This window comes from Caretta caretta, chromosome 5 (genome assembly GCF_965140235.1).
Source record: "Caretta caretta isolate rCarCar2 chromosome 5, rCarCar1.hap1, whole genome shotgun sequence".
NCBI lineage: Eukaryota > Metazoa > Chordata > Testudines > Cheloniidae > Caretta > Caretta caretta.
This window is the reverse complement of record NC_134210.1, coordinates 94,530,781-94,543,487: the sequence shown is the minus strand read 5'-3', so window position 1 is coordinate 94,543,487 and position 12,707 is coordinate 94,530,781. Positions and strand designations below refer to the sequence as shown.

Genomic DNA, 12,707 nt, shown 5'->3' with positions numbered 1-12,707 from the left:
CAGAGTAGCTTATATTGATCAGGGGCGTGTTTTTTCACACCTCTCATTGACAAAAGTTTCACCAACAAAAAACGTTAATGTAGACATTGCCTTAGAGTGTTTACCTTAGGGTAAAAAGAAAAGGAGGACTTGTGGCACCTTAGAGACTAACCAATTTATTTGAGCATAAGCTTTCGTGAGCTACAGCTCACTTCATCGGATGCATCCGGTGAAGTGAGCTGTAGCTCACGAAAGCTTATGCTCAAATAAATTTGTTAGTCTCTAAGGTGCCACAAGTCCTCCTTTTCTTTTTGCGAATACAGACTAACATGGCTGCTACTCTGAAACCTACCTTAGGGTAGACCTTCAGAGCTCAGGGAGTCTTAAAGCTTGCTTTGTCACATTTTTACATTAAAATGAGCGTAAATTATATTTACACTTACTCCAAAACATCTTTCCAGCACTCATGTGGTATAAAATGGCTTTAGTGTAAATAAGAGTTTGGCCCAAGATTCAAGGCAGGATTTGGTCATATAAGCATCTGATCTTTTGGGGCCTGATTTCCATTTACACTGAAGCCCTGAAACACCACCCTGGCAGTACAAAGGGACCTTAAAATGAGAGTAAATGTAATTACACAATTACAGTTTAGTATAAATTACATTTACACCCACTTTATGGTCTCCTTACACTACTTCAGTGTAAATGAAAATTAGGTCCTTGAGATCAAGCTGTAAAAGATGCCAATCTCCAAATTTTTTGAGGAGCCTGGTAAACTTGGAAAAAGAAAAGGAGTACTTGTGGCACCTTAGAGACTAACCAATTTATTTGAGCATAAGCTTTTGTGAGCTACAGCTCACTTCATCGGATGCATACTGTGGAAAGTACAGAAGATCTTGGATCACTCTCTCCCACTCGCTAATTAAAATGAACTTTCTTAAATGGTGAATTTCTTCAGTTCATCCTAATCCATAGATGTCTTCACAGAGATTATGCACAGAAAAGGTCTCTGAGGCCCTGCCAGTACTATGCCTTAATCAAGCGAAGATAGCAACAGATGAAGAGTAATCTGAATCTTTTCGCACATTTCAAATGTCTGAAATGCTTTAGCCATGTCCAGCTCTTGTTTTGCATTTCAAAGCGCTGGCGACATCTCCCCCTGAAAACAGCCAGCTATTTCAGCAAATTCCAGCTGAACACCATTCCTGGGGCAGCATAGATGCCAGCAGCACCTAAATAAAGCATAATGCTGTTAGCTTCTACTTAAGTGATTAAACTGAAAATAAACGTATGAAGCACCCACAGAGAAGCAAGAGATTGTGAGACACATGTTGATAGATATCAATCACCCAGGAGTACAGCAAGGGTAACATAAGGGAATGCTGACACTGTCCAAAGAAAGGTGACTTGGGGGTAAGTGGTCACATTTGAAACCACACTAGATATAGAAACGTACATGGAGCAGTAGCCAAGTGTTCTCAAAAACAAAACCAATGCAGAAATTTAGACCTCCCTGTGATGCTATGTATAAGAAAGGTGAACATTTATATCACTGTTCTTACCACTGTTACACAATTTCCATAAGTCTTGTACAAATTATGTCATGTAAAGTATTGATTGAAAAGTTATGATTTGTTAAGTATGATTATCCCGTTTATATGCATGTATCATCTTTGTATCTGATGTTACAAATATTAGCATACACGTATTTTATTCCTAGGTGACACTCCCAGATAGATTTAGGTCAGGACTATCCAGCTACGTGTTGATGGCCCACTAAGGACACTTGGCTCTCACACTGGGCCATTGAAGAAACTCATCCTGCCCAGTAGGTTTTCCTGCGGATGCCTCTGACAGCAAGGCGCCAATGGCCACCCCCTGTGATTCAGCAAAACAGGTAGGGGCATATGATATGCTCATGTGACCCTGGATTCCATCTTGGGCCAGTAACTTTCCATACACAGGGGCTATGGGCTTAGTTTGGGACAGTAAATTTCCATGCACATGGCAGAGGATAAAAAGAGACCTGAGACATCTCCATTTTGCCTCTTTCCTGCTCCGAGTTCTCTGGACTGTGAATTTACAACTACAAGGAGTATCTTGAACTATGGACTGAGGCCCTTCCAATCTTTTGGAAGCTACCAGAGAGACCTTATCAAACCAGCAGTCAATTCCATCACTTCTATCATTTCTATGTATATGATCTATTAATCATTAATAACACTCTTTTCTTTCATTACTAAAATCTTTACTTAGTTTACTAAGGATTGGCTGACTGCGTGATATTGGGTAAGATCTGAGATACATATTGATCTGGGAGTAAGCCTCTGATCATGTGGGATACGTAGAACCTCACATATGGTGAACTGTTTTTCAGTAACCTGTCACTATATTAGACTTGTTTGTCTGGATGGGAGCCAAGAGATGGAATGCCGAAAGGGGACGGTGTTTGGCTTCTTGTTAACCAGAGTGGTGCTACAGAAGCTCTTTTGTTACTGGCTTGATTAATCTAATTGTAGAGTAAGCCACCAGTTTTGGGGGAGTGTGGCATTCACAGTGTGTTCTGTCCTAGGCACACGATCACACTCCCATCAGGAAAGAACTCTTTTTGCTGTGTATCTCAAACAGGCTAAGGTTAGGGATGGAATGGAAGGCGAGGCACCTGATTTGCTGTAACCTTCTGCCAGGTGCCAATGGAAGCAAAAATGCCTGGGTTCAATCTGTCTAGGGGTCCATTTCTAAAATAAAAAGAATTATGGCTCACCACCCACGACACACACACACAGAGCCATATTCCTATTTTTGCCTCTCAGAAATTAAAATATAACCTCTGGTCACTCTTGCACACTCTCAGGCACTCAGAGTCCTTGGAAACATTTAGGGGAAAAGGAACAAACAAAAACATTACATATACACAAAACCCACAGTCACTGTATCAGGAGTGTGACCAACCCTACATTTACAAGTATTAATTGCTCAATGTGTTGAGATCCAGAACAAGTAGGCACATAACAGTTCCCACCCATGGATGCAGTTAGAGTCTGTTGTTGTCAAGGAATTTCAGGGGGTGGGTCTCCTCAGCCTGTCTGTTCCAGTCTCGATGATCCCACACTACTGGGTCACGCTCAGATGTGTAGCTACCTGTCCAGTTTCATGACAGCGATGACCAGCACTGCTCCTGGTCTGGTCAGGCCTTCTTGTGCAGTCAGCTCTGCACCACTACTACCCAATACCACCATTCCAGCCTGGTCCAGTCCTGCAGAATCACTCCATGAAGTGTGCAGAATCTCCAGGTGGGGAACCTAGAACAAAACAGATAAGAATCCCTGCTACCTGGAATAGAATTCTTCAGACAGAGCCCTCTATTTTCTCCCTAAATCCCATTTGAACTTGAATCCTGTTCCCAAACCAGAGTCCCCTACCTGCCACTTACTGCAGGGCATATCCTGCACAATTCCCATGTCCCAGCCCAGTAACAATCTATCATTTATACCACCACTGTATAAATTCTAAATAAATTTAGAATTTGGGGGGGAGGGATAGCTCAGTGGTTTGAGCATTGGCCTGCTAAATCCAGGGTTGTGAGTTCAATCCTTGAGGGGGGCATTTAGGGATCTGGGGCAAAAATTGGGGATTAGTCCTGCTTTGAGCAGTGGGTTGGACTAGATGACCTCCTGCAGTCCCTTCCAACCCTGATATTCTATGATTCTATGAACAAAGCATCGTATATGGACATGTAACATTAGAATTCATGTAGATGAGGCTAGTCAGAGCTGACCTTTCCTTCCTCCCCATCCCTTTCCCCTGCCTGCAAGAGGAAGCAGAAGTTCCATTCTTCTAAGCATACACTGCCTTTGAATAACTTCTCTCATCTCTTTCTCCTGATCCATTTGTCTTGCATCTCATCCTGCATAGCTTGCTCCCAACTCAAACTTAACATGGCCAAAGATGATCTCCTTGTCAACTCTCCCAGGCATTCTCTCCATTTTCTGTCTCTGGTGACAGCCCCACCATTCTACCTCTCGGTGAGGTCTGCCTTTACTTATACTGTACGCGCCTGGAGGGAAGGTTTGTGGCTTTATGTGTGTCTATACAGCGCCTAGCACTGGTGGGATGCAGGAGGAGAAATCATGATTGGACAGGACTAATATAAATATAAAATAAAATAATAATAATATGCTTCTTTCTCCTCTCATGTTATTTCTTTTCTAGGAATTGAAGGCAGAGATGAAGATTGAAGCTATTGGGGATTTTATTAATATGACAGAATGGATGCACTGAGGTCTCAGTGAGCTTATTTTTGACGTTCTACTAAGAGATGTGAAGGCATGTTTGTCAGGTCACTCTTTTTAATACAGGAAATGCACACACATTTTCTTTCAAATGTCAAGCATATTGAAGCATGGCATAAATTGAAGGCTAGATGGCTGAAACTTAATCCACATAAAATGGAAGTGATGTTGGCAGGGTGGGGCAAACAACTGCATGATGGGGAACAGTATACCAGCCCCCTGGATAAAGTGTGTGCATTTGTTTGTACTGGTTGTTATTAAGTTCCCAATCTTGGTCACATTCCCAGTTGCTCTTAGGTTAGCAGGTAGCAGCAATGTCCACCATCTCTCTCAAACCCAGCTCTTGCCACCAGCATCTATGCCTTTGTCATCTCATAATTAGACTATTGCAAAGCACTGTACCTGGGGCTATGCCTCACATCTGTTTTTAAACAGAAGCTAATACAGACTGTGTCTTCTCAGTCGTTAAGCAGCCTATCTCCCTGATAGCCAGTGCTCTCTGACCTGCATTGGCGGCCTATTGGTTGTAGATGATGTTTGAGCTGTTCGTGTTGCCCTATACAGACTTGTTTCTCTCCCACACCATTCCATTTCTAGGGTTGGGTCGTGAGATCTAGGACTTTTAATGGGAGGGAGGGAGGGATTGGTGGTGGTGGGGGGGGGAGGGGTTTCTACTACCGGGGCTGGTGAGTAGATTTGGATGGTGTTTATAGCTTGTACTTGGAGGTCCTTATTTGAGTCACCATCTGCAGCTTCTACATCCCATCCCACATGGGTTGAACAATGCTGCTGTAGGCAGTGGCAGATTATCCACTAGGCCAATGGACCAGTGGCCCCAGCCAATTGGGGGGCGGGGGGGTATGGGAAAATGGGCTCCAATGCACCCCGACCCGCTCTGCCTGGAACTCCAGCCCAGTGTTCTGCTCATCTGTTTTGTTTCAGGATGAAAAGTCATAAAACAGTGATCCCAATCTTCTGTTCATGTTGATGAATATAAGGTTCGTGGTTAATAAAACATTGACCACCCATGATTTGATAAAGGATGACAACCCAGCCTGTGTGCAACATATAGTTAAGATCTGGCTGGATAACAATGACAGGGCTGTTTTGGCACAGCTGTGTGCTTAGTACAGCATGAACTAAAAGGAAACTGAGGGTGAGGGATGTTGTTGTGCTGTTTACATCTGACCTGTAGTACAGGAGGTTTCCTACCCCTCAGTTAAATCTGATAGAATGTGGTGGTGCTGAGCAGAAGTCAGTCGAAGTTTCTTGACTCACAGTAACATGCACCTGAGCAGGTTATACAGAGGAATGTATAGAGAGGGAATTGTCAGGGAGGGATTTGAAAAAAAAAATCCAGGAAGGCAAAAAAACAAAAAACAAAAGAAAAAGCAGAAGCTCTGCAAAACCAGCATCTAAAACCATTCCTATGGGCAAATGCACAGGTGTGTGAGATGACTCTGGAAAAGCAATTGGAAATTCCCTGCAGCCCCAGTATAAATCTCCTTCATTCAGAGGTCACCAGTTAGTGTTTGCAGCTAAGGAGCACCTTGCACTGGCTACTCAGTGTGCTTCTGTTTATATGACAGTTTTTATCCTGATGCTGAGAGAACCCTGTCAGATGAAGTGTAAGCCACATTTACCTGTAAGTGCCCCACACTAGCTTGTGATGCCTAATCTCTTTTATTGATCCTACTAGCTGGTTTCTGGAGCCATTGATTTTCCTTGCTGTCAGTTTGTGGCCTTGACTCCTTAATGTTTATTTAGGCTGGTCTCCATAAATTGCTTCTGGTGCTGAGGGCGAGAAAAGCAGCAGGAGGTCAGGGGAGCATGTATACCTGTCCATAAATATAAATCATAGCTTTTGTTCTTCACTGTTGTTTGTGAACACTGTTTGCTAGGTGCATAAAAAGGAAGCATTCTGCTAAAACATGGAAAACCCATTACTAATTCCCCTGGGTGTGCATTTTATTGGAGTCTAGGTTTTCAATTTTCTGTATCCTAATGGTACCTCTTGTTATCTACTCAAACATGTAATGTTTCTTTTTGTTGAGGGGAGGGGAAGGGGAAAAGAGGCAGAATTGTTTGTTTGCCAGCAGAGAACTGTACTTTTGATAGTGTGTAGGGGGAAGGGGGTTGTTTTGTATTGTTTGTTTTTCTTCCTCCACACACACATTTGTTCATGAAATTTCAGTCTTTGAGGAGAACACTAAGGTACAGCAGCATTGGAATTAAAGACACTTGTGTGAACAACTGAACAGCATCTCTCTCTATGACTACCAAAAGTCTATCCGTTTAAAGAAGGAGCACAGACTCCTTGATCAGAAATGGTTTTGCATATTGCACTGACTGTCCTAAGAGCGAGGCAAGTGCTTTTCATCAGCTGCAACGTCACTGACAGGGCTGCCAAAATGGGAAATGGTTACAAGCAGGTGTCTGCTCTAGATATAAATAATTCAAGGGCACATCCTGAAAATTCCAAGGGAAAAAACCCCATAGCTCATTATAACAGTGAGTTGCTAGAATACTATAGCCTTAAATCACTGGAAAATGTTTTGCAACAGCTAAGGGTTTTTTTTTTTTTTTTACACTGCCGCAGTAAACATCATAGTCTGTACACGGTGACAAGTAGTTCTCCTGAGGCTAAGAGGACAGTAATCAATAGAGGTGCAGTCTACGCTACTGCTCTGCCTGTTGATGCAGAAACTTTGTGCACACATACAATACCCAGAATAAATCATCAGAAGAAAGAGAAACCTCTTCAAGACAGGTAAAAAGTACCTTACAGGAATACTTTACTGAAAAGAATATCTGGTTCAGTTTACTCTATTTGATCTCTGCTCGCTTGTATTGGTCACTCACTATTCTAAACTGTGGCAAGTTCAGTTCCTCTTATAGGGAACACAGACAATGTTGGTGGGCCAAATATTTGTCCTAGCTTTCTCTTGATTTTTATAAACGCCATCTACTAATTTAAGTGTTTTCCCCCCCTAAAAGTTAAGAAAGAAAAATACCGCCACCACCATCTCAATACTCAGAAAAAACCTACAGTCATAAATTTGTCTTCAGATTGGACTGGGAGGCAGGAAGGGTGGGTGGATGTGTGTGTGTGTGTGTGTGTGGAGGGCGGGAGTAGGGGGGGGATAGCCAGGAAACAGATTAGTTTCAGGATTCCAAAGGATTAATAAAAAATCTGTAAAAATTTCACTGAAAATATTTTAAATACCTTGAAATTGTCTTTTTAAAGGGGCTAACTTATGCCTTTCATGTAATATTCACACAACTTCTGTGGTTGGTCCAAAGCATTTGAAGTGGGAAGTTGCACTGTACTTTATACAACTCAATATATAAGAAACCACATTTTGCAGCCTAATAATATAGATTCTAGCCTATGTAAACTAGAGTGAGGAAAACAATGTTCTGTATAGCATTTAGGGAGTGACTCACACTACAAAGGAAAGAAAGAGGTGCAACTATGGAGATCAGCACCATGAGATGGCAACATAGAGTAATCAGAAGAGTGGCAGACTCATGAATACAAGACACCCAAAGAAACAAATGGGTAAATATGTGTGAGAGATGACTGGGGGCTAATAAAGTAGAGCACGAGTAAAGATTACTCACATAAGTAAGGGCTGCATGTTGCCCAGTGTTAACTGAAATATCATACTCTGTAAAAAAACACCTTAACTACAGTAGGGGCAATTCAATGAGGTCCTGAACTAATTGTCAATGGGAGTTCTCCCATTATCTTCAGTATGACCAGACTTTAGGAACTGCTGCTGGATAGGGCCTTTAGTCCTTAATCATTAGAAAAAATAGATAGAAGTTAGAGCTGGGCGAAGATCAAATGATTTAGGTGTTTCATTCAGATAAGCACAGCAAACATTCACTACTTACTGACATTGTTTAAATCTGCAGGTTCAAAGTACCACAAGCTCCCCCATCTCTAGCTGCAGTGAGTGGTGCTTAAATAAATTTCCCTTCATCCCAAGTAAGCCAACCAAGTTTCCCCCATTAGATTTTCCATCACTAGCATGGCCTATTTTTATGTATACTATACAGCTCAATTTAAAAATGCACAATACCTCATTAGCACTTAACCACATAAAATGTTTCTTTAAAGGGTGTGTGTTTTGTTTTTACTGAAAAATAGGCAGGCTGTTGAACTTTATTTTCTTCTGGAAAGACAAAAAGTGTTTTCCTTCCAAATTTTTTCCATCTGAAGACAGAAGGAAAAATACATTAGAGTTTTCCTTATTTTTCTTCATGACTGATATTAAAGTACCAGAAATGGCAAGATTGTAATTGGAATAATAATTCATTTACGACTATAAATATCTAAGATACATTTAGCTAGGAGGAAACAGATGACCTAACAAAAGATGAGATCTTGGCAAGTTTACTTACATTGGCCAAACTCTGCCAATTAAATTCCAGCCAGCTGGTTGCTTCTAATCCTCTCTTGTTCAGTCTGTTTCTGTGATACTGTAGGTGTTTTTATGCCACATCCATCCATCACTTGAAACTCTAAACAAAAAACATTCTGGGTGAGAACAGATCACAGATGAAATGTCTGGGGGCTCACTAGACTGGGGAGGAGGCCAATAGCGCTTAGAAAAATGTGAAACTTCATCACACCCCTCTAACTCCCAAGTTAGCAACCATCAAAAAACCTCACTAATTTAAAATAGGAGTCAACCTACTGCCCTAGTAGTTTAGTTAACTGGACACCTGGACATTAGCCAAATGACCCTTTCTTAATCCCAGATTAGATTGTTTCTCACCCACGGTATCAGAGTGGAGGGCAAAGAGAGGTCAAGGAAGAGGACTGAATAGCTATTGGGCTGCCTTTCCTGCTCACATACTGCAGTCAGTTAGTTTGGTTCCTCTACGCACTTTGAAATTGTTTCTTTCTAATGACTGTTCCTTATTTCTTATATTCACTTTGCCTTTTAAAAACTTTGCTTTACTACTTTAACAGCGCTAACATGCAAACCAACTGGCTGTTTTGCTTCCATGGGGAATTCTTTCCTCCTTGTGTGACTAATTCTCTTTTAAATGCGAGATTCTAGCATCAAGATCAGAGGGGAATCCCATGTCCATATCTGAATCCAGCTTGACATATGCAGAGCTGGTGCAAGGACTGAACAGAAGTTCTAAATGAAGCGTACCTGGTTTGATTCCTAACAGGATGTAGGGAGAAACAAAGGGAAAAAATACACAGATAAAAAGAAATAATTGCCTCGTGGATGTTGCACATTTCAGTTTCTGTAATTACATGGGAACTTGATTTGTCACAGTCTCTTTGCATCAATGAGCTGATGGGGAGAGATGGATGTGTGGTCCTGTCAGAGGAAAGAAATTCACTTTGCACACAGCTTTGACTCTGTAAATGGCACTAGGATAACATGACTACAGTCTAATTACTTCTGACAACTTTCAGCACCTTTTAATGCATGAAATTAAACACAAAGTATGGCAGAATGAGGAAAAACTCCAGCCCAATAAACAAGGCTCTGATGATTTATAAACTCAAAATAGGACAACAGTAGGGTGTGGTTCCCAGTAAAAATAAGCACATAGTACTATATCAGTAGTAGGAGTAGCAAATATTTATATTATGGTAATGTGCAAGGGGCCCAGTCAAAATCAGCGCCCTATTGTTCTGGATGCTCTACACAGTGGTTCTCAAACCTTTCTTTTCACGGACCACTTGCAAATTGCTGAGGGTCTTGGAGGACCACTTAATGATATTTCCAAATGTTGTTTGTACCGTTAGCTAACTATTGTAAAGCACTTTGGACAAAAGCTCTATAGTAAAAAAACTCTTAATAATAATGAACTGTTTTTTGTTCTACAAATAAAAGCACACAACTCACATTTTAGTATCAGTAGTCTTATCTTTCAAATGCTATAGATGTGCCCTTTCTCTCCCCACCGTGGCAGCCCCTGAGCTGGGGCTGGGAAGGAGGGGGGGATCTCTCCCTCTCTCCCCTGCCACAGCAGCCCCCAAGCTGGGGCTGTAAAGGACGGGATTCTCTCCCGGCCACAGCAGCCACAGAGCTGAGGCTGGGAAGGAGGGCCGTCTCTCCCCAGAAGCTTCAGCCCAGGGGCTGGGGAAAGTCTCCTCTTTCTCTGGCCACCGCAGCTCTGCACGTCCCAAATTCCCCCCCACTCCTCCTCCCTCCTACCCCCTAATCCCCACAAGGCCACCACCTCACCTTACATGTGAGTCTTCTCCAGGGTCCAGGCACCTAATTAATGGAGCCACTAATTCGGTGAGTGTCCCTTCATTCTCTCGTGTGTGGCCACCAGATTCGCATCTTAAAGGGAACTATCCACGGACCACCTGAATGGAGCTTGCGGACCACTGGTGGTCCACGGACCGCAGTTTGAGAACCTCTGCTCTACAGAGATAGCGACAACCCCTACCCCTGCAAGCTCATAATATAAAAGACAAAATAGATAAAAAATAGGGGGCAGGTATATAGCATACAAATAAAATAATATGGTAAAGAATTATCACAACTTTGTTAGTTACATGCTTTTTGGTTTTCTCCTGGTTTGACTTTTTAACACTGAGGTAGGGAATGAGTAAGGAATGGGAAAGTTCTTGCATGCTGATTTTAATTCCATGAGTACATCAACACATACTATTTTGCACATCTGTAACACTTTCTAATCAATGAACTTTACAAACATTAGGATGAAACTGAACTTACTTCAGTAACCGTATACAAGGACTTAGACACTACCCAAGCCCCACACGAAAGGACAAATCTCCGTGGTGCAGATTGCCTCATACCTAGAGAAAGCCTACCTCTTATTGAGCACACCACTTCAGGGCACTCTGTTCAGCTCAGGGGTGGGCGTAGGGGGTGGGGAGAAGGGATTGAGGGAGTGGTAAGGGGGGCTAGGTGGATCCCATCATTTCCACCCTACGAGTAAGGGGACAGCCAAACTCAGCAGCTGTGGAGCAACTCTACAGCCTACAAGAAAATAGGTTTCAGAGTAACAGCCGTGTTAGTCTGTATTCACAAAAAGAAAAGGAGTACTTGTGGCACCTTAGAGACTAACCAATTTATTTGAGCATGAGCTTTCGTGAGCTACAGCTCACTTCGAGTGAGCTGTAGCTCACGAAAGCTCATGCTCAAATAAATTGATTAGTCTCTAAGGTGCCACAAGTACTCCTTTTCTTTTTACAAGAAAATAGTTAGCCGCACCAGACTAGCAGGCTGTGTGCCTCAATTCCAGGTGAGACACATGGGCCTCGTGCAGGCTCTCTGCCCTAAAGTCAATGTCCCCCATTACAGCAGGATCTCCTGATTATAAGTTCTATGGCCCAGCTTCTAAGCTACCCTTTCCCTCTGAAGCCCCGTGGAACCCTACTTAGTCCTTGACCCAAAGAACTGAGTCTCTTTTTGTTATGGGGTTGCACAATGCTTAACACAATGGAACTTGGATCCATGACTGGGACATTAGCCACTTCTCTGTTACTTTTAAATAATAATAATACAAGCAGCCCAACATCTTATTTCTCTAAATTTCAAGTTTAATATGAGCTACAACTTGGGTGCTTTGCAATTTTTGTACTATGCACCAAATTTCTAAAAGCCTGTTAAATTAGATATCAAGTAAAAGTAGCATGAATAATGGATTACTTCAGTTTACTGAAAAATTGGAAGAAAAAAAATCCACTTGAGTCATGCCAGATCTGAAACTCATGAAAATTTCCAGCAAATCAAATATATTGGATCAAATGAATGTGTGTATATGTATATCTATCTATATATAGGATCAAATGAAAACATTTGTTTGGGGCACTTTTAAAGTGCCCCAAACAGCTAGAATAGGAGAATGTGGTCTCCGTGTAACCTTTAGCCCAGCAGTTAAGGCATGCACTTGGTTTGTAGGAGACCCAGGTTTAATGATCCCCTTTACTTGCTGTGGAGAAGTGACTTGAACTTGAGTCTTCTACTTTGTAGGAATGTGCCCTAGCCACCAGGCTAGACAGTCACTCTCATTCTCTGCCCTGGCCCAATGACTATTCATTGTCACCATGCAAAATACAGAGGTAATATAACCTCTCTTCTATTCCCATTTGTATATCCAGGGATCACAGAAGCCCTTTTGGCCACAGTGTCACAGTAGGAGTTCATGTTCAACTGATTATCCATCATGACCCACAAATAACTTATTAAAGGTCAGTGCATTCCAATGTATTGTAGAAACACTTAGGGAAATAATGCAATATCCACCTAAATCTCCAATGAGCTCATTATGATTAGCACCTTGACAATAGATACCAAATTAATAATAATGACGACAGACATTTAAAATAATGTAATGTCATTATCACTGTTGTAATTGCTACTCTAAGAGCTCTTCGTAGACCAATGTTGAATTATAATAATCAAATTTACCATATTAATA

The 12,707-nt window shown here is 41.8% G+C and overlaps 1 long non-coding RNA gene across 4 annotated transcripts in view; it reads right to left on the bottom strand.

Moving 5' to 3' along the window:
- Positions 1 to 274: 274 nt before the first annotated feature.
- The window catches only part of LOC142072178 (uncharacterized), a 20,799-nt gene continuing 8,366 nt past the window's right edge, over positions 275 to 12,707 (bottom strand). The window contains exons 2-6 of one of the 4 annotated variants that reach the window (XR_012668566.1): positions 10,496 to 10,708; positions 9,517 to 9,619; positions 8,682 to 8,801; positions 5,915 to 6,065; positions 275 to 3,281 (exon numbers count right to left, since the gene is read on the bottom strand). This is a non-coding gene — a long non-coding RNA (uncharacterized LOC142072178). The remainder of the gene's footprint in view (positions 3,282 to 5,914; positions 6,066 to 8,681; positions 8,802 to 9,516; positions 9,620 to 10,495; positions 10,709 to 12,707) is intronic. The other 3 variants (XR_012668567.1, XR_012668563.1, XR_012668565.1) reach the window with 3 other exon arrangements.